Here is a 21,907-nt window from a genome sequence, read left to right on the forward strand (position 1 = left end):
TTCTATTCTGGCCTCTGACTCCCCTACTGTCTTAGCATTAGCATAGCCTCATATAGGCCACTACTGTCCTAGCATTACCATAGCGTCATATAGGTCACTGCTGTCCTAGCGTTAGCATAGCTTCATATAGGCCACTACTGTCCTAGCATTAGCATAGCCTCATATAGATCACTACTGTCCCAGTGTTAGCATAGCCTCATATAGGTCACTGCTGTTCTAGCGTTAGCATAGCCTAGCCTCATATAGGCCACTGCTGTTCTAGCGTTAGCATAGCCTAGCCTCATATAGGCCACTGCTGTTCTAGCGTTAGCATAGCTTCATATAGGGCACTACTGTTCTAGCGTTAGGATAGCCTCATATAGGCCGCTGCTGTTCTAGCGTTAGCATAGCCTAGCCTCATATAGGCCACTGCTGTTCTAGCGTTAGCATAGCTTCATATAGGGCACTACTGTTCTAGCGTTAGCATAGCCTCATATAGGCCACTACTGTCCTAGCATTAGCATAGCGTCATATAGGTCACTGCTGTCCTAGCGTTAGCATAGCCTCATATAGGTCACTGCTGTCCTAGCGTTAGCATAGCCTCATATAGGCCACTACTGTCCTAGCATTAGCATAGCGTCATATAGGTCACTGCTGTCCTAGCGTTAGCATAGCCTCATATAGGTCACTGCTGTCCTAGCGTTAGCATAGCCTCATATAGGTCACTACTGTCCTACCATTAGCATAGCCTCATATAGGTCACTGCTGTCCTCGCGTTAGCATAGCCTCATATAGGTCACTACTGTCCTAGCGTTAGCATAGCTTCATATAGGTCACTACTGTATTAGCATTAGCATAGCCCCGAATGGGTTTAGTACATTAGGCTGGTGTACTGGTGTACTGGTGTTGGCACGGAAATGTAACTGTAATTAAATAGAGATTCTATTTTTCTTAGAAATCACTTAGACATCATTTGGTTTAATCACACACCATGCGCTCATCCGTTTGATTTAGTTGTGTATTTCGACTGGCTTTAAGTATACACTTGTGTTGACATTAGTCTGTAATAACATATATTTATACGCTTTCGTTTAACAACACATTTATCAGTGGTGATGCATTTCAATTTCAAGATAATAATGGTCCTAATCTATCATATGCTCTTTAATAATAAAAAAATATATATATATGAATTGTATTGCCCTTTCAGGTGAACGATTATTCTGAAAACAGTCACAAAATGTATTTATTGCAGATTTGTTGTAAAGCAGGAGGTATTATTTCGGCAAAGCAAATTCCCCGTAATGGAAGCAGCAGACTGGTTAATGTGCGATGTGTCCCGTCCACATTGTGTACACACTGCAGAACGAGCCGTACCGGCCCCATTTCCGCCTGGCAGGTCAGCTCAGTGTTTGAGTGTCTGAAGCCGTTGGCTGCTGCTCACCCGTTTGGCTCTTTCTCTACGAGCAAACAGCCTTACAATGTTCCTCAATCCCTCCTAAAATACTTTATTTTTTAGCTTTTATAAAAGAGCAATGACTACATACACACAACACGGCGATTACATGGGAATTTAACTGTCAGACCACCATCGTCAACTCGCTTTATAACACGTTATTGGCAGCGCATTTTTAAAATATATCAGAGGAAACTCCACACTGCACAGCAGCGAGAAACCAGCCCTGTGTGATCTGGATAATAACGGTGAGAGCCGTTCTTTTCGCTTTTAGGGATCATTTAGGTAGATTTAAATAAACAATATATGTCACAAATTCATTATTAACGTATATGTGTGCTTGTGGCGTGCTTACAGTAAAGATATTGCCAATAATACGTGTGTTTCGTGAATCTGTGTGTTGTGAGGTGGGGGATGGGCAGTGTGTGTGTTTTGTGAATGCAGCAGCTAACGCTAGCTAGCTAGCCAGCTACAATTTACTCTGCATTTCAACTTTTACTAAGCTACTTGCCTTCAGATAACGGTATATTAACACCGTGACTGTTTTCTAACTATATGAAGGGTGTAGCTGTGTTTGTAGCTAGCCACAGAGTACTACCTAGCGATATGACCATAACATAACAGCTAACGTTAGCTAGGTAGGGCACAAGAAATCTGGAAAGCATGTTGGAGCAAGCAGCCTTCAGTTAGTATAGCTAGTGAGTATGCTAGCGCTATCTGGGTGTATTTTAAACACACACGGAAACAAATACTCAGCTAAGTTGCTACTTTAATTATATATTTGTTGAGGTACAGTGTAACCCTGCATTTGTATTAAGGTGTGTGTGTGGATATTGAGGGTAAACTGCCGCGTGTGGGGGAGGGGAACAGTCTCTCACACTGGGGCAGTGGGCGGTTTGGGGAAAATACGTCTACATCATATTTCATGTATTTTAACTATGTGTGATATATAAATAGACACATGTATTTAGCTTTATTTGCCTATATAATCAGCAATTCTGATTTATTTAGAGTTAGCCATCCAAACAACACCATAGCCAGGAAACAGGCAGCTCCAGGTGAGTTAGCTAGATACTAATACAAGCAGAACGAAGATTTTGTACTTTTTCGGGCCTGATACTAAAGAGCCACGTTGCCCACAGAATGACAGTTTAATCACTATAACAGCAGCATAAACTATTGTGGCAAAAATAATACTGAAATAAGAGGTCAGGGATGTTGTGTGTGTGGAGGTGGGTAAGGATTGGCCACTACTGAAATGGCTTTTAATGTTGACTTCAGTAAACAGGAAGTTGTCGTGTTGTGTACACCGACCCAAATAAACGCCGGAGGGACATGACTGGCTGTCTCGTCACTACTTCGGTGAATTTGCATATCAAAATAGTCAACAATGACACACGTCTTGGCAGTTTCATGCCATTTATTTTGGAAGCTTTAATTCGTTTGTCGGAAGTGGAGCCTGTGAAACATTTCCTCCGTGGAGTAACTGTATCTGGATCCTGAATAATTGATTTCGCTGTTCTTCACGCGGTCAGATTGCAGCAGCAGCAGCGGTTACGTAACTCGCGCGCTTGTAGTAGGACGGGGGAGGGGAGGCCTCGTTTATAAGCCGCGGCTTTCGGTCTTAAAACTGGCAGCTATTTTGCCAGCCCACATTAACCATCTTTGCTGTTGTGCCAACAGTACTGCGAGCAGTGGAAGTAGTGACATTTCCTGCCTTTGACATTAAAATCAATGGCGCTGAGTTTTCTACTGTTTAATTGGCCTCACCCCCCCCCCCTCTTTAAAATGTTTGTTGTGTATGTATTCTCTCAAGATATCTACTAGTTTCTGTTTGTATTAGAAGCTAGCTCTGTTTCTGTGTTTTGCTTTAAAAAATGTTTAGGGTAATTTTGAGAGTCAAGTGAACTACAAAGAAACAAAACTTGAATGAAAAATGTAATGGCAGCAGTGTTATGGGATCGTCAGGGTTACGGGCTGTTGTGACCTCGCCTGTTTCTGCTTCCTGTCATTTCCTGTGCCCAATCAGCTACCTGCCTCACTGTGTGTTTTGTGGTGTTTAATGTTCTGTATAATTAGCCAGTTTATTTAGCCGTGATAACCATTCTGATCCATTTAGTTTTCAGTCTGGGGTTTATCTGTAGACATGTTTCCAATGAGATTGTGTATACTTTCTGGTGTTGTTACCATTTTCTTAAATGGGCATAATTGAGATGTCAGTGACAGTGAATTAGAGTGGGTTAGCTGCACACTGTACAGCTCGTTGCCTGCATACCAGTGGCACTTTGCAGTTGTTTGTTAGCATCCTACACCTGTATAATTTCGTGCAGCCCATAATTACACAGTCTTGCTCATTATCTGGAGTTCAGCAGCTCCTGCGATAAACACGGTACATTCGGTGCTTCTGCTGCAGGCAGCCACTGCAACGTGCAAACTCAGACACTTAGTGCGAATATGGGTAGTCTGGTGTGGTGCAAGAAGTGAGTAATTCATGCTAAAACATTTCTGTGCATAATGGCTGGCCATTCTGGGCTGTTAGTGGAGTGTTTGGTTATTGTTTGAGCATGTTTGGGCAGGTCAGAAAGCACCTAAAATACCCACTCTTTAAAGGGGACATGGGAAGCTCTCTGATTGGACAATGCACTCCTTCCCCTCTTCCTGAACACTGCTCCATTGTTCTTGCCGTTTGTGTTTGTGCTGCTGAAATCCCTGCTCATGTGGACGGGTTTTTATTTATCCTTTCTCGTGCTGCAGCCGTGTGTGTGTCCTTGAAGCAGGCCTTAGGCCTGCTGCTGGAGCTCGTGCAGGAATGGAGAAATAACTTCTTTAGCTTTATCACTGAAAGGTCTCGGTGAAGTTCCAAGGCAGTCGTCCTGAATAAGGGCTTTCTTGTCGATCGGGTGTACACAGTGTAATCAGTCCGTGGGTTAATGCCAGATTCTGTGCTTTTTAACACTGGAATATTAAAAAGTATAAGAGTACAATAGGTGATGACCCAGACTAGAACCACGACATAACAAATTAACTTCCTGTTTCTGTGGGCCAATCATCTTTCAGTGTCTCATATTGTTGTTATTGATCATAGTATTCATGCAGCCATTGGTACTATTGTGAGATATTATCTATTATTGCATTATTCTTAATTTGAATGAAAAGTCAAAAGCGAGGTTTCAGGCTCAAGCCAGCGTCTATGGTTTTTGATTTTTATTAGCCTGTGTGTTAAACGTTTGTTTTGATAAAAATATGCATTTATTGTGTTGGCATCGTGAGTAGGCGTATTATGGCAGGAATAGTTTTTCTTTTCAGAAAGCGAGTTAATTAGTGTAAATGGCAGCATTCCATGGGTTAGTGCAAGCTGTGTGTGATCCAGGCCTTCTGCTTCTCCATTGTCCCTTTCTGGCCTACAGGAGTCAAACACTGGGCCTACAGGAGTCTAACACTGGGGCTACAGGAGTCTAACACTGGGGCTACAGGAGTCAGACACTGGGCCTACAGGAGTCTAACAGTGGGGCTACAGGAGTCAAGACACAGGGCCTACAGGAGTCTAACACAGGGCCTACAGGAGTCTAACACAGGGCCTACAGGAGTCTAACACAGGGCCTACAGGAGTCTAACACAGGGCCTACAGGAGTCTAACACAGGGCCTACAGGAGTCTAACACTGGGGCTACAGCTCAGTCTGTCCCACCTGCACAGCTCAGTAGACACAGTTGTGCCTGGCAGTCTCGAGGTTGAACTCATCAGTGCAGGGCTCATGACCTTGTTTATTTATTTGCCCTGCTCTTTACTGATACGTTTTGTTTATAACCAAATTATTGTTGGCTGGATCCTGAATAACTGAATGAAACTACCGTGAGTCTATTTAAACAAAAGCTAAGCTTTACAGCGTACATGTGTAATCCACCTTTTGTATGCATTAATGTGTACAACAGCTTTGTATATATTTGTCCTCAGTTGGCGGAGTGGGCAGTCTCCTCTGTAACCCCACACTGACCATGTAAACACGCCCTCAGTGAGTTATGCACAAGACCGATTCGGTATTACCAATATTTCATTTCCTGGTGGCATTTGCCGCTGAATAATTTTCTCCAGAATGGATTTTCTTAATTTAGTCTTCATCCCTAATGGGGCGACAGACCAGTCTGACAGCTTGAAGATAACACCCTGAGACTTCATCTCGCCGCGTAGCCGTGCTCGGTGTGGCTGCTAGCACACCGTGTGGAAACCTAGTCTAGCTGCTCGTATCGAGATGAATGATACCATTGAAACACGCTGAGAAACGTATCTACTCTTATGCAGAAGCTGGCAGATGAACTAGGTTAACAGCTCTTAAAATAGAGAAACGGTGGGAATACTGCAACTCCCTGTGAGGAGCCCAGGACTCAGAAACAGCACCAAGGGCGTGCTGTTCTTTCCCCAGATGGAACATTACTACAGGAAGTCACACTTCTGCGGCTAACGCTCACCGCCTCTGTGGCTAATAAAGCTAACGCTCATGCTTCTGCAGCTAATAAGGCTAAAGCTCACCGCTTCTGTGGCTAATAAAGCTAATGCTCACGCTTCTGTGGCTAATAAAGCTAACGCTCACCGCTTCTGTGGCTAATAAAGCTAATGCTCATGCTTCTGTGGCTAATAAGGCTAACACTCACTGCTTCTGTGGCTAATAAGCCTAACGCTCACTGCTTCTGCGGATAATAAGGCTAACGCTCACTGCTAAGGTTGGTATAGTCTTAACGTTACGCTACGGTTGTGATGGCCTCAGTGTTACGCTGCGGTTCTGATGGTCTCAGTGTTGTGGTACGGTTCTGGTGGTCTCAGTGTTGTGGTACGGTTCTGGTGGTCTCAGTGTTGTGGTACGGTTCTGATGGTCTCAGTGTTACGCTGCGGTTCTGATGGTCTCAGTGTTACGCTGCGGTTCTGATGGTCTCAGTGTTGTGGTACGGTTCTGATGGTCTCAGTGTTACGCTGCGGTTCTGATGGTCTCAGTATTGTGGTACGGTTCTGGTGGTCTCAGTGTTGTGGTATGGTTCTGATGGTCTCAGTGTTGTGGTACGGTTCTGATGGTCTCAGTGTTGTGGTACGGTTCTGATGGTCTCAGTGTTGTGGTACGGTTCTGATGGTCTCAGTGTTGTGGTACGGTTCTGGTGGTCTCAGTGTTGTGGTACGGTTCTGATGGTCTCAGTGTTGTGGTACGGTTCTGATGGTCTCAGTGTTGTGGTACGGTTCTGGTGGTCTCAGTGTTACGCTGCGGTTCTGATGGTCTCAGTGTTGTGGTACGGTTCTGGTGGTCTCAGTGTTGTGGTTTATACGGCGGAGGCGTGTGGTGTGTGACGCGTCAGCGCCCTTCAGGAGGCCGTAGGCAGCCAATAGCGTGTGGAAGCAGTGTTCCCAATCAGCCAATGGCTATAGCTGCTGATACACAGGGCTGTGTGGTTGCCTGGAGACCAGTTTGGCCGAAACCTGTACCTTGTTTATTATCCATGTCTCATAAATAGCTGTTTATATATATTATATCGTCATGTACCGTGCTTGTATCCCGTCGCTGTGTAGCGGTTTCAGTGGATAGCTCACCCAAGTGAGAGCCGTCCTTGGCTCCATTATCCTTGCTTTTCAGTTCTGTGCTTTTTATACAATGAGGAAAATAAATGTCCAAATAATTTTCACAGTGCACCTCGTGCAGGTATTGTGTGGCTGTGCGTCTGCCTGCGCTGCTTGAGTGTTCCTGAATGACCAGCGCTGATCCTGTGATTTTGGTTTTTTAAGACCTGTAATTTAAGACCTGTCTCTATAAAGTGATGAGACCCTGACGTAATGGGCATCATAATAGCTGCTTAATGTCGTCATTCTGCTTCATTCTGGGCTTATTGGGCTCCCATTGTGTGATGGTTTACTTCTGCCTGCTGGTAAGTTTTCATTTATTGACTTACAGTTGATTAGACTAAGTAGGGGGCAATCCAACAGCTGTGTGGATCTTATCGTGGCTACCCCTGGGTCCCAGTCATGCACCTCAGCCACTACGCTACAGGCTGCATGGTGTCCTAAAGCTGTGACCCTGTCCCATGTCCTACAGGCCGGTCGTTTAGTTGGTTGTTTTTAATTTGGCAGTGTGGTGTGGAGATGTTGGTGTGAGGCCGGGCCTCTGCATGTTCTAGGAAATCCCGTCCTCTGCTTCCGCTGAGAGAGTGGGGGAGGGGCGGGGGGTTGGAGGGCGGTGGGGGCGGGGGAGGGGGTGGCTGGCGGCGGGGGGGGGGGTGAGCGGAGCTGTGGGGGAGGGGTGCACGGTGGTTCCTGAAGTGCAGTGCGTAAGCCATGAGACTGATCTCAATCAGAGCTCTCTACAGCAGCTGCCCAGTTAATGGGTTTAAAAGATGCATTATTCAGCTAATTATTCTACAGGCCTGCAGAACACGACTTCTCTGTTCCAAAAGTAAATGCTCAGCATTGCGTAAATTCAGGCAGAAATTATGATGACGATAAAAAATGTGGGCAATATATTTGTGAGCCCTGATCCTGGTACAAGAGTGTGTTGCTGAGGGTCTTTCTGGTGTGAATATCCAGTTTTGGCTTGTAGTGGAGGTGGATTTATCATGTATAGCGATTGGCATGTTAGCCAGTTGACATGTTTTAATATAGTGTATATATGTGTGTGAAGGGCCCTTGAACAGGAAGTGAGCTGTGTGGCTGTAGTTCACAGGGCCCTTGAACAGGAAGTGAGCAGTGTGGCTGCAGTTTACAGGGTCGCCCTTGAACAGGAAGTGAGCAGTGTGGCTGTAGTTTACAGGGCCCTACTACAGGAAGTGAGCAGTGTGGCTGTAGTTTACAGGGCCCTACTACAGGAAGTGAGCAGTGTGGCTGTAGTTTACAGGGCCCTACTACAGGAAGTGAGCAGTGTGGCTGTAGTATACAGGGCCCTACTACAGGAAGTGAGCAGTGTGGCTGTAGTTCACAGGGCCCTACTACAGGAAGTGAGCAGTGTGGCTGTAGTTTACAGGGCCCTACTACAGGAAGTGAGCAGTGTGTTGTGGAATGTGTTGAACTCACAGGCTGTGTTCAGGTGCTATATAAGGTCATGCACATTTGAACAATCAAGAGGGAAAAGTAGCCAACACCAAAGGCCAGCTAGTTGTGTGTCTGAAAGTATTGGTGTTTCAGTGCTGTACTGCCCTCAGCTCCATATTGGGCAGTAACCCCAGGGTGCTGCATGCATACGGAACCCAAACGAGTCTGTTCGTTTCCTTCTGACTCTGCGATGGTTAGAAACAGGCCAGCTCCAGACTAGCTCCAGACTAGCTCCAGACCAGCTCCAGACCAGCTCCAGACCAGCTCCAGACTAGCTCCAGACCAGCTCCAGACTACCTCCAGACTAGCTCCAGACCAGCTCCAGACCAGCTCCAGACTAGCTCCAGACCAGCTCCAGACCAGCTCCAGACCAGCTCCAGACCAGCTCCAGACCAGCTCCAGACTAGCTCCAGACTAGCTCCAGACCAGCTCCAGACTAGCTCCAGACCAGCTCCAGACCAGCTCCAGACCAGCTCCAGACCAGCTCCAGACTAGCTCCAGACCAGCTCCAGACCAGCTCCAGACCAGCTCCAGACCAGCTCCAGACTAGCTCCAGACCAGCTCCAGACTACCTCCAGACCAGCTCCAGACCAGCTCCAGACCAGCTCCAGACTAGCTCCAGACCAGCTCCAGACTACCTCCAGACTAGCTCCAGACCAGCTCCAGACCAGCTCCAGACCAGCTCCAGACTAGCTCCAGACTAGCTCCAGACTAGCTCCAGACCAGCTCCAGACCAGCTCCAGACTAGCTCCAGACTAGCTCCAGACCAGCTCCAGACCAGCTCCAGACCAGCTCCAGACTAGCTCCAGACCAGCTCCAGACTACCTCCAGACTACCTCCAGACTAGCTCCAGACCAGCTCCAGACTAGCTCCAGACCAGCTCCAGACATGTTGGCGTCGAGGCGGTGAAAGCGGACAGCCAGCCAGACAGATGGAGATTCACAGTCTGCTCTGGTTTAAATGGAGTGACTGGCTTTCGCAGTGAAACCTTTCAAATCATTAAACTGGGGCTGTTTGTCGTATCAGTCCGACACAACCCTCACTCATCTCATTTTCATCTGTGAGAAGAAGCAAAAGGTCCTTTGTTGTGGATTTTATTGTCATATCTTTTTTTCCTTGTCACTGACTAAATGGCAGAAAAGGCTCATTGTTGGCGAATGTTGAGTCCAGGTTGTGAGATTATCCGGTTTGTGAGAGGAAGCTCTCTAAATGGTAAATGGTTGGCATTTATGTAGCGCCTTTATCCTGGGCACTGTACAATTGATGCTTCTCATTCACACACCAATGGAGATTGGCTGCCATGCAAGCCACCAACCAGCTTGTCAGGAGCAATCGGGGGTTAGGTGTCTTGCTCAGGGACACTTCGACGCACCCAGGGCGGAATTGAACCGGCAACCCTCCGACTGCCAAATGACTGCTCTTACCGCCTGAGCGAATGTCGCCCCGACCACAACCATTGTGCTGATGTAGCGGGTTAAAATGGTGTTTGTGGTAAGTAGGCAACGCCCTCCTTTCCCTGCTGGGCTCAGATGGGCTCAGTGCTAAATGGCTTGTGATGTAATGTAATGAATGGCTGGCAGTGCTGTATGAGGGAAGCAGGCCTTAGTGACAGGACCCTGCTCAGTCCATGATGCTCTGATCTGTGATAGGCCGGTGGAAGCACTGCTATGTGGGCTCTGTATGTCACTCCTCTGCTTAGTGGCAGTGATGAGCTCATGATCACTGTCTTGCAGGGGGCTTATGGGAAATGTAGTGAAACTCACTGCTCTGAGCTCTTACAGGAAGCAGATTTATCTCTCATTGCGCCAGGCAGGGGGCGGTGGGATTGACAGTGTGAGGCACGAGACGTTATCTGAGTGAACCTGGGGCAGTCGCGGGGAGAGGTGCATGCTGGGAAGCCATTAGGAGGACCCGACAGCAGGAGCTAAAATTATTATTAAGGCAAAATGAGCCGGGCTAATCACTCCTGTTAGGCTTATCACTCTTGTTAGGGCTAATCACTCCTGTTAGGCTAATCACTCCTGTTAGGGCTAATCACTCCTGTTAGGCTAATCACTCCTGTTAGGGCTAATCACTCTTGTTAGGCTAATCACTCCTGTTAGGGCTAATCACTCCTGTTAGGCTAATCACTCCTGTTAGGGCTAATCACTCCTGTTAGGCTAATCACTCCTGTTAGGCTAATCACTCCTGTTAGGCTAATAACTCCTGTTAGGGCTAATCACTCTTGTTAGGCTAATCACTCCTGTTAGGGCTAATCACTCCTGTTAGGCTAATCACTCCTGTTAGGGCTAATCACTCTGTCTCACTCTGTCTCTTTCTGTTTCAGTCTGTCTCATTCAGTCTGTTTCACTCACTTGCTCCCTCTCCCCCTCTCCCCACCCCCCACACTCTGTGAGTGTTATTACTGGGCCGTGGCTGTGGAGGCCTGTGAGTGTTATTACTGGGCCGTGGCTGTGGAGGCCTGTGTCCCGCTGTAGACCTGCGTCAGTAATGAGGGAGAATCTGAGCCGCCCGGCGCATTACATACAGACCTGCCAGTACTCTCCATAAGCCTCTGATCATAATAATCACAGTATTGTAAACAACAGCTCCAGTCCTGGAGATGCTCTTTCCTCAGAGTGGTGTGTTGTGTGGCTGCACTGATGTCACTCAGGGGATCAGATTACTGTGCTATGTGATGAGATGTGTTTGTATTGGAGAGGTCATCGCGTCTTTGGGAAGGAATGCGATGAAGTGACTTCATCCTTCCCTGCTTGGGAATAAGAGATCCCGGTTGGAAAGACAGCGTTCCCGCCTTTGTTTATTTTGGGAAGAGCAGAACAAAGGCGAGCGATGCAGGAGCGGGTCCCCGGGAATCGCTTTCATTATCCGTGTCGCCATGGTGATGGCCGGCTGTCTCTAAGGCAGCGTGGGCCTGTGGCGCAGCAGATGGTGCACTTCCCGCTAAGAACCGTACCGCCACACTGGGCCTCAGCTCACCTTCACCTGCGTGCTCCTCTGTGTGCTTCCCTGCGTGCTCACCTTCATCTGCATGCTCCTCTGCGTGCTCACCTGTGTGCTCACCTGTGTGTTCCTCTGTGTGCTCACCTGTGTGCTCACCTGTGTGCTCACCTGTGTGCTCCTCTGTGTGCTCCTCTGTGTGCTCCTCTGTGTGCTCCTCTGTGTGCTCCTCTGTGTGCTCCTCTGTGTGCTCCTCTGTGTGCTCACCTGTGTGCTCCTCTGTGTGCTCACCTGTGTGCTCCTCTGCAGACCACTGCACTTTGCCGTTATTTCTGCATCTCTGTCTTTATTCTGAGTGACTGCGGCCTGCGTTATGGCTTAATGAATTCCTCATCAGCCGACACGATGTCATTTTAGTCATTGTTTTGCTGAGCAGGAGCAGGGCGTTTTGGGATTGATCTGTATGAGCTGGGCTCAGACTTACAGTACGATACTAAAGGAATGCTGGTTCAGTCTGAGTAGAGCAGAACTCTGCAGGGTTGATGGGGATGGAGCAGGCTGGGCACTGAAACCTTGTGGCAGCTTCATGCTTATTCAGTAGTACCAGGCCTAAGTAATGGAGAGTGGGAATGCCGTGTGTAATTCACCCAACGCAGTGGGAATGCCGTGTATAATGAACCCAACACAGCGGGAATGTCGTGCGTAATTAACCCAACACAGTGGGAATGCCGTGTGTAATGAACCCAGCACAGCGGGAATGCCGTGTGTAATTAACCCAACACAGCAGGAATGCCGTGTGTAATTAACCCAACACAGTGGGAATGCCTTGGTTTCTTCAGGGAATCCCCAGCCCTGCACCCATGGAGGTGATCTCTTCCTTTCCAGGGAGGGGGAGGGGGTACCCCTAAAGCCATGTCTGGGGCTCCCTGGGACACAGAGCTGTATGTGTGTGTGAGCCCAGCTCTGAGCTCAGAGCATCAGTGTAGCCCCTAGGACACAGAGCTGTACGTGTGTGTGAGCCCAGGGCATCAGTGTAGCCCCTAGGACACAGAGCTGTACGTGTGTGTGAGCCCAGGGCATCAGTGTAGCCCCTAGGACACAGAGCTGTATGTGTGTGTGAGCTCAGAGCATCAGTGTAGCCCCTAGGACACAGAGCTGTACGTGTGTGTGAGCCCAGAGCATCAGTGTAGCCCCTAGGACACAGCTGTATGTGTGTGTGAGCCCAGAGCATCAGTGTAGCCCCTAGGACACAGAGCTGTACGTGTGTGTGAGCCCAGAGCATCAGTGTAGCCCCTAGGACACAGAGCTGTACGTGTGTGTGAGCCCAGAGCATCAGTGTAGCCCCTAGGACACAGAGCTGTACGTGTGTGTGAGCCCAGAGCATCAGTGTAGCCCCTAGGACACAGAGCTGTACATGTGTGTGAGCCCAGAGCATCAGTGTAGCCCCTAGGACACAGAGCTGTACGTGTGTGTGAGCCCAGAGCATCAGTGTAGCCCCTAGGACACAGCTGTATGTGTGTGTGAGCCCAGAGCATCAGTGTAGCCCCTAGGACACAGAGCTGTACGTGTGTGTGAGCCCAGAGCATCAGTGTAGCCCCTAGGACACAGAGCTGTATGTGTGTGTGAGCCCAGAGCATCAGTGTAGCCCCTAGGACACAGCTGTACGTGTGTGAGCCCAGAGCATCAGTGTAGCCCCTAGGACACAGCTGTATGTGTGTGTGAGCCCAGAGCATCAGTGTAGCCCCTAGGACACAGAGCTGTACGTGTGTGTGAGCCCTGCTCTGAGCTCAGAGCATCAGTGTAGCCCCTAGGACACAGAGCTGTATGTGTGTGTGAGCCCAGAGCATCAGTGTAGCCCCTAGGACACAGAGCTGTACGTGTGTGTGAGCCCTGCTCTGAGCTCAGAGCATCAGTGTAGCCCCTAGGACACAGAGCTGTACGTGTGTGTGAGCCCAGAGCATCAGTGTAGCCCCTAGGACACAGAGCTGTATGTGTGTGTGAGCCCAGAGCATCAGTGTAGCCCCTAGGACACAGAGCTGTACGTGTGTGTGAGCCCAGAGCATCAGTGTAGCCCCTAGGACACAGCTGTATGTGTGTGTGAGCCCAGAGCATCAGTGTAGCCCCTAGGACACAGAGCTGTACGTGTGTGTGAGCCCAGAGCATCAGTGTAGCCCCTAGGACACAGCTGTATGTGTGTGTGAGCCCAGAGCATCAGTGTAGCCCCTAGGACACACAGCTGTACGTGTGTGTAACCCCAGCTCTGAGCTCAGAGCAGGCTGCTGTCCCGGTGCAGCCTGACCAGGAGTGACGCAGAGAAAGTCCTGATTGGAACAGGAGCTGGTGACCTGGTTCTGCGTGTCATTGTAAATGAACACAGTAATTACCACCGCGGCCCTCTCTATGTGACCTGCTACTTCCTGCTGCTCAGTTTCATATTTATATCAGCTCTGTATTTGGCTGCAGAGGCGTCATGGCTGACCCAGATCAGACTCCTGTGGGTTAAATGACTCATGCATTCACATTTGAAATGACCCCACGCTTGGCTGCAGCTACATTTGAATGCGTAGCGCGGCTGTCACGTGGTCCACTTCTCACTCCCTGCTGCTCAGACCGCACCGCAGCAGGTCACGTGCTCGCTTATTTTTCTCAGATGGTGTTTCTGTGTCGACCTGCTGCCCGGTACTTCCATGTTCTCTTGTGAACACATCGTCGGTCCTGACTGCCTAGGCGCTTCCTGACTGGGGCTTTGGGCGCTGGCTTCAGTTCAGGATCAGCGGAGATCGTATTCATCCTTTTTGGACTCTGATGTCACTGCAGTAATGTGCAGTAATGCTGGTCTGTAATGTGCAGTAATGCTGGTCTGTAATGTGCAGTAATGCTGGGCTGTAATGCTGGGCTGTGCTGTGCAGTAATGCTGGGCTGTAATGCTGTAATGCTGGGCTGTGCTGTGTCGATATGAAGTCAGGGTGCATATCCCAGAGGGCCGAGGGGCTCCCAGAGGGCCGAGGGTCTGCTCTGCTGGAGCGTGTGTCAGTCAGCCAGAGAAACGGCCTCAGCACAGCCCAGCACACAGCCCAGCACAGCCCCAGCACACAGCCCAGCACACAGCCCCAGCACACAGCCCAGTGCAGCCCCAGCACACAGCCCAGCACACAGCCCAGCACACAGCCCCAGCACACAGCCCAGCACAGCCCCAGCACACAGCCCAGCACACAGCCCCAGCACACAGCCCCAGCACACAGCCCCAGCACACAGCCCAGTGCAGCCCCAGCACAGCCCCAGCACACAACCCAGCACACAGCCCCAGCACACAGCCCAGTGCAGCCCCAGCACACAGCCCAGCACACAACCCAGCACACAGCCCCAGCACACAGCCCAGTGCAGCCCCAGCACACAGCCCCAGCACACAGCCCCAGCACACAGCCCCAGCACACAGCCCCAGCACACAGCCCAGTGCAGCTGGGAGATATCACCGTGATAGATTATCCCTGTACGGCCCGTTGATGAACCTCATTCACTGTCACCTGCGTGATCAGAGTGGCTGGGTGAGGGTGGAGATGCTTTATTGTTTTTCTATCGCAGCTGGAAGTGTGTGGACTCGGTACACTGTGTTCTCTCCTCTGAGGGTACCTGCACCAAACGCACTGGCCTGTTCTGTGGGAGTGTACAGCCCTGCTGGAGAAACGATACACCCCGCTGTGTTTCAGAATGACGTGCGTGTGAGCGTGAGCCGCTGGAGCCAGTGATTCAGCAGCTGTGTGATTCCGACCAATGACAGCAAAGCAGCAGAAACCCTGGTCATATACTGAGGCCGACTCTGAGGAGCTGTGCAGGTTTAATGCGGAGACTGTGGGGCTATCGGTGATCACGTTCAAGAGCAAAAAGGCCCACAGCTGCGGAGGAATGATGTTAAATGGGGCAGTCTGTTCAGCTGTGTGATGCAGCACCTTTTCAGAGTTTATTTTTGGAGGTGTTTGCTGAATCACATCCAGTGAAAGTGGGTCTCCGAGCACGGCAGGGTTTGACTCTGAGTCTGCCGCTCCTCTGAACACGGCTTGAGCTGAATCTGCTCCCACAATGCAGTGCTTCTGCGGGAATGATAAGACGGCCACTGGACTCAAGCAGCTCCACCGATCATGAGCTGCGTTGGTAACAATCGACTGTGATTGGTGGAAACATTCTATTTTCGGGAATCCCTGACACAGCATTACAGGATAGTGGCTAGAATGCATCCACCAATCATTATCAACATTGTTCCGGTTGTTAGCAATGTTCTCCATGATTGGTGGGGCCGTTCTGTTCTCTGTTAGTCAGATATTGTCTTGAACAGCTGTCCAGATGACGGCTGATGGTGTAAAATGTCCGTGTAAAGCACTGTTGCTATGATGCTGAGCTGAATACCCCAGGCTGGAGTAGAAGTTGGTTGTTTGTAAGCAGTGTTTGTGTTCCTGTTTCTGCTGTTGGTGTTGGTTGTGAGGTCTGGTGGGTTGTGATGTTGATTGTGAGGTGTGGTGGGTTGTGCTGTTGGTGTTGGTTGTGAAGTCTGGTGGGTTGTGCTGTTGGTGTTGGTTGTGAAGTCTGGTGGGTTGTGATGTTGGTTGTGAGGTCTGGTGGGTTGTGCTGTCGGTTGTGAGGTCTGGTGGGTTGTGCTGTCGGTTGTGAGGTCTGGTGGGTTGTGCTGTCGGTTGTGAGGTCTGGTGGGTTGTGTTTTGGGTTGTGAGGTCTGGTGGGTTGTGTTTTGGGTTGTGAGGTCTGGTGGGTTGTGTTTTGGGTTGTGAGGTCTGGTGGGTTGTGTTTTGGGTTGTGAGGTCTGGTGGGTTGTGTTTTGGGTTGTGAGGTCTGGTGGGTTGTGTTTTGGGTTGTGAGGTCTGGTGGGTTGTGCTGTTGTCAGTGCTAACCAGGCTGTGAGGATGTGGTGTGTTTTTGACCAGATGTTTTAAATATACAGCACAATGTTATACCAAGCATGTTTTATTCTGGACAAATCAACTTCGTTTTTGCAAATAGAATCTGGTTTTGTCCTGGTGTTAGGGATGTCCTTTATATCCGTGAGTAATGCACATTCTAAATGTGGAACTGCATTTTTATTTCAGTGTTCAAACTGCAAGCTAGCATGTGATGTCAGAGTGTGGGTAGCCAAATAATGACTTGTAATGTGTGATGTCACGATGTGGGTAGCTCATTAGGGGCCAGCAATGTGTGATGTCACAATGTGCGTAGCTCATTAGGGACCTGTAATGTATGATGTCATACTGTGTGTAGCTCATTAGAGACCTGTAATGTATGATGTCATACTATGTGTAGCTCATTAGGGACCTGTAATGTGTGATGTCACACTGTGCATAGCTCATTAGGGACCTGTAATGTGTGATGTCACACTGTGCATAGCTCATTAGGGACCTGTAATGTGTGATGTCACACTGTGCATAGCTCATTAGGGACCTGTAATGTGTGATGTCACACTGTGCATAGCTCATTAGGGACCTGTGTTCTGTTGGTAGAAGTGTACAATGCCACAGCTGAACAGATCAGTCCGAAGAAAGCAGTGTCTAAATCGGATGTGTTGGGTGAATTGGGTGTGAATACTGCAGACTGTCAGGGCCTTTGAGAGTTTTTCGGTTATTTTGGTTGTGTCAGTAAAGAGGAAATGCCCCAGTGCTGACTCATCAGCGGTTTGTTAGGAAGTCGCTGTGTTTTGGAAGGGCATGAAAAGCACCAGTTTCAGGGTTTAACAGCTGAACTGGGTCTCACAGCCTTGCTGCAGGGTCTGTCTGGTCACATATCCTGAGTAGAACTCCTGTAGTGGGAGTGAGGCCCGGAGCGAGTCTCAGGCCCAGAGCGAGTCTCAGGCCCGGAGCGAGTCTCAGGCCCGGAGCGAGTCTCAGGCCCGGAGCGAGTCTCAGGCCCAGAGCGAGTCTCAGAGAGAGGCCCAGAGCGAGTCTCAGGCCCAGAGCGAGTCTCAGGCCCAGAGCGAGTCTCAGGCCCAGAGCGAGTCTCAGGCCCAGAACGAGTCTCAGAGAGAGGCCCAGAGCGAGTCTCAGGCCCGCAGCGAGTCTCAGGCCCGGAGCGAGTCTCAGGCCCGGAGCGAGTCTCAGGCCCGGAGCGAGTCTCAGAGAGAGGCCCAGAGCGAGTCTCAGGCCCAGAGCGAGTCTCAGGCCCAGAGCGAGTCTCAGGCCCAGAGCGAGTCTCAGGCCCAGAACGAGTCTCAGAGAGAGGCCCAGAGCGAGTCTCAGGCCCAGAACGAGTCTCAGAGAGAGTCTCAGAGAGAGTCTCAGGCCCAGAGCGAGTCTCAGAGAGAGGCCCAGAGCGAGTCTCAGGCCCAGAGCGAGTCTCAGGCCCAGAGCGAGTCTCAGGCCCAGAGCGAGTCTCAGAGAGAGGCCCAGAGCGAGTCTCAGGCCCAGAGCGAGTCTCAGGCCCAGAGCGAGTCTCAGAGAGAGGCCCAGAGCGAGTCTCAGAGAGAGGCCCAGAGCGAGTCTCAGGCCCAGAGCGAGTCTCAGGCCCAGAGCGAGTCTCAGAGAGAGGCCCAGAGCGAGTCTCAGGCCCAGAGCGAGTCTCAGGCCCAGAGCGAGTCTCAGGCCCAGAGCGAGTCTCAGAGAGAGGCCCAGAGCGAGTCTCAGGCCCAGAGCGAGTCTCAGGCCCAGAGCGAGTCTCAGGCCCAGAGCGAGTCTCAGGCCCAGAGCGAGTCTCAGAGTGAGGCCCAGAGCGAGTCTCAGAGAGAGGCCCAGAGCGAGTCTCAGGCCCGGAGCGAGTCTCAGGCCCGGAGCGAGTCTCAGGCCCGGAGCGAGTCTCAGAGCGAGGCCCTTTCTGCAGGCGTCTGTATCAGCAGCACACACTGGCGGCTGGTGGGGCTCAGGTTACATTTGATACGCACACAGGTGTGAATGCACACCTAATCTACTGCTCGGCTGTGGGCTGAGAGCTTTCATATTTTAATGTATTTCTGTCTAACAGACTGGGTTGAGTTGTTAGCAGGTTTTACTAGTGTGAGCTGTAGTACACTGTTCTCTCAGTGGTATGTGATGATCTGGGCCAATAATGTGTAAGCTGATCAGTAACCATGAGGCAGGCAGTGAGCACTGGTGAATGGCTCGGATTGGTTGGTGTGCGCATGGCTACAGCTGCTGCAGGTGCCCTGGATATTATTAAATTCATGTTCTGGGCAGCCTGTAGCCTAGTGGCTAAGGTGCTTTACTGGGACCCGGACCGTTGGTGGTTTAAGCCCCGGTGTAGCCATAATAAGATCAGTGCAGCTGTTGGGTTCTTGAACGAGGCTCCGGGGGATTGTCCCCTGCTTAGTCTAATCAACTGTAAGTTGCTTTGGATAAAAGTGTCAGCTAAATAACAATGTATTTGTGTTATGCTCTTCAGGAAGCTGATGAGTGTGTCAGTGTGAGTCTGAGATTAAAGCTTTGTCTTAACCTGCCTGAGACTGTAAGTTTGGCATTCAGGCACCACTGCTACAGAACACACCTGGGTTCAAATAGTATTTGTTTTGGATTCTAATAATTCTCTACATTTGACTAAGCTTGACTGGAATATTGGAACCATATTTCTGTCTCTCTCCACTGCCCTGTCTGTCTCTCTCCCTCTCACCACTGCCCTGTCTGTCTCTCACCACTGCCCTGTCTGTCTCTCACCACTGCCCTGTCTGTCTCTCACCACTGCCCTGTCTGTCTCTCACCACTGCCCTGTCTGTCTCTCCCCACTGCCCTGTCTCTCTCTCTCTCTCTCTCCACTGCCCTGTCTGTCTCTCCCCACTGCCCTGTCTCTCTCTCTCTCTCTCTCTCTCTCCACTGCCCTGTCTGTCTCTCTCCACTGCCCTGTCTGTCTCTCTCCACTGCCCTGTCTGTCTCTCTCCCTCTCCCCACTGCCCTGTCTGTCTCTCCCCACTGCCCTGTCTGTCTCTCACCACTGCCCTGTCTGTCTCTCACCACTGCCCTGTCTGTCTCTCTCCACTGCCCTGTCTGTCTCTCTCTCCACTGCCCTGTCTGTCTCTCACCACTGCCCTGTCTGTCTCTCACCACTGCCCTGTCTGTCTCTCTCCCTCTCACCACTGCCCTGTCTGTCTCTCTCCACTGCCCTGTCTGTCTCTCTCCACTGCCCTGTCTGTCTCTCTCCACTGCCCTGTCTGTCTCTCTCCACTGCCCTGTCTGTCTCTCTCACCACTGCCCTGTCTATCTCTCTCCACTGCCCTGTCTGTCTCCCCTCACTTCTGCCAAAATGGCCACAGGTTCCTGTTGGGTTTCCATTGTGTTCATACAGTTTGTCACTGGCAGCAGCAGTAGTTGTTGACCTCTTGTTGTATTTGAATCACATTCAGTAGTCACGTTAGCATTTGTATTCATCTTTGGGCTGTAGTTCACCTTTTCGATTGTACCATGGCCATACTATCTGACTTGGCCTGTTTACCATGTGTGCTAGGCTTGATGTTCATGGCTGTAGACCAGTGGTTTCTCATAAAGTGTCAGTCTACCGCAGTGGCCTCCAACCCTGGTCCTGGAGAGCTACAGGGTCTGCAGGTTTCTGTTTTCACCTTAAAATCAGCACCCTGTTGAGACCCAGGTAACCAGGTGAGGTGAGTTGACTGTGCAATCAACTGCTGTAATTGATTAATGAAGTGCAGAGTAGCAACGGAAACCAGCAGCCCGTGTAGCTCCCCAGGACCAGGGTTGGAGACCACTGCTGTAGACTGACTCTAAAGCCTTCTCTAAAGGTTTAAAAACCGGCCAAATAAAAGCTCTCCTGAGTGGGAGGGCTGAAGGGCAGCACGGTGGTGCAGTGGGGTGGTGCAGTGTGCAGCACGGTGGTGTAGTGGGCAGCACGGTGGTGTAGTGGGGTGGTGCAGTGGGCAGCACGGTGGTGCAGTGGGCGGTCTATAGGAAGTCTGTAGAAAGCCCTGTAGGAAGTCGGGTTAATGTGTGTTTTATTTTTTTTAATTTTTAATTTTTTTTAAATCGGTTCGGAACCCGATGCAGCTTTTACAAGCAAAATTATGACTCGCTCTGGGGAAAAGATGCTCGTTATGAAAACTCTGACTGAGGTGTTAATTAATGTGCTTTGAGAAAGTGTTTATCATGTTATTTTTATGTTATTTTTCTGCTTAATCGTCAGTTTTTAAGAAGGTGTTAGGTTTGACTGCTCATTACAGACCACCGAGTCTGTGGCACTTATGCACCATTATTTTGAAGTGTTAGGCTGTTAATGTGTAGCAGACGGGGAGTTAGTCAAACAGTAGACATCCTTTCTGCCCAGGGCATGTGTGCTGCTGTCCATCACCGCTCCATTCCACCTGAAACTAGCATATTTTAAAATGCGGCCGTGTCCAGGTTATGTACAGCAGTCTCTGTGTAATAGAGCCAGAATGGCACCGTGTCCAGGTTATGTACAGCAGTCTCTGTGTAATAGAGCCAGAATGGCACTGTGTCCCGGTTATGTACAGCAGTGTCTGTGTAATAGAGCCAGAATGGCACCGTGTCCAGGTTATGTACAGCAGTGTCTGTGTAATAGAGCCAGAATGGCGCCGTGTCCAGGTTATGTACAGCAGTCTCTGTGTAATAGAGCCAGAATGGCACCGTGTCCAGGTCATGTACAGCAGTCTCTGTGTAATAGAGCCAGAATGGCACCGTGTCCAGGCTATGTACAGCAGTCTCTGTGTAATAGAGCCAGAATGGCACCGTGTCCAGGTTATGTACAGCAGTCTCTGTGTAATAGAGCCAGAATGGCTCTGTGTCCCGGTTATGTACAGCAGTGTCTGTGTAATAGAGCCAGAATGGCGCCGTGTCCAGGTTATGTACAGCAGTCTTTGTGTAATAGAGCCAGAATGGCGCCGTGTCCAGGTTATGTACAGCAGTCTCTGTGTAATAGAGCCAGAATGGCACCGTGTCCAGGTCATGTACAGCAGTGTCTGTGTAATAGAGCCAGAATGGCACCGTGTCCAGGTTATGTACAGCAGTGTCTGTGTAATAGAGCCAGAATGGCGCCGTGTCCAGGTTATGTACAGCAGTCTCTGTGTAATAGAGCCAGAATGGCACCGTGTCCAGGTTATGTACAGCAGTCTCTGTGTAATAGAGCCAGAATGGCGCCGTGTCCAGGTTATGTACAGCAGTCTTTGTGTAATAGAGCCAGAATGGCACCGTGTCCAGGTTATGTACAGCAGTCTCTGTGTAATAGAGCCAGAATGGCACCGTGTCCAGGTTATGTACAGCAGTGTCTGTGTAATAGAGCCAGAATGGCACCGTGTCCAGGTTATGTACAGCAGTGTCTGTGTAATAGAGCCAGAATGGCACCGTGTCCAGGTTATGTACAGCAGTGTCTGTGTAATAGAGCCAGAATGGCGCCGTGTCCAGGTTATGTACAGCAGTCTCTGTGTAATAGAGCCAGAATGGCGCCGTGTCCAGGTTATGTACAGCAGTCTCTAATAAATGAGCCAGAATGGCAGGAAGTCTGAGCCCTGCGCTGTAGGGCCAAGGTGCTT

The 21,907-nt window shown here is 50.0% G+C and overlaps 1 protein-coding gene across 5 annotated transcripts in view; it reads left to right on the plus strand.

Annotated features, from left to right (window-relative positions):
• The first annotated feature begins 1,382 nt into the window (after nt 1-1,382).
• LOC133127570 (F-box-like/WD repeat-containing protein TBL1XR1) overlaps nt 1,383-21,907 on the plus strand; it is a 46,936-nt gene continuing 26,411 nt past the window's right edge. For 2 of the 5 annotated variants that reach the window (XM_061240547.1, XM_061240548.1), the window contains exon 1: nt 1,384-1,683. The gene's annotated coding sequence lies outside the window, so the exon portion shown is untranslated. Of the gene's footprint in view, nt 1,684-1,941; nt 1,959-2,106; nt 2,134-21,907 lie in introns of those variants that run through there. The other 3 variants (XM_061240551.1, XM_061240550.1, XM_061240549.1) reach the window with 3 other exon arrangements.

The sequence above is a fragment of the Conger conger genome, chromosome 4 (genome assembly GCF_963514075.1).
Source record: "Conger conger chromosome 4, fConCon1.1, whole genome shotgun sequence".
In the NCBI taxonomy this organism is placed as follows: Eukaryota; Metazoa; Chordata; class Actinopteri; order Anguilliformes; family Congridae; genus Conger; species Conger conger.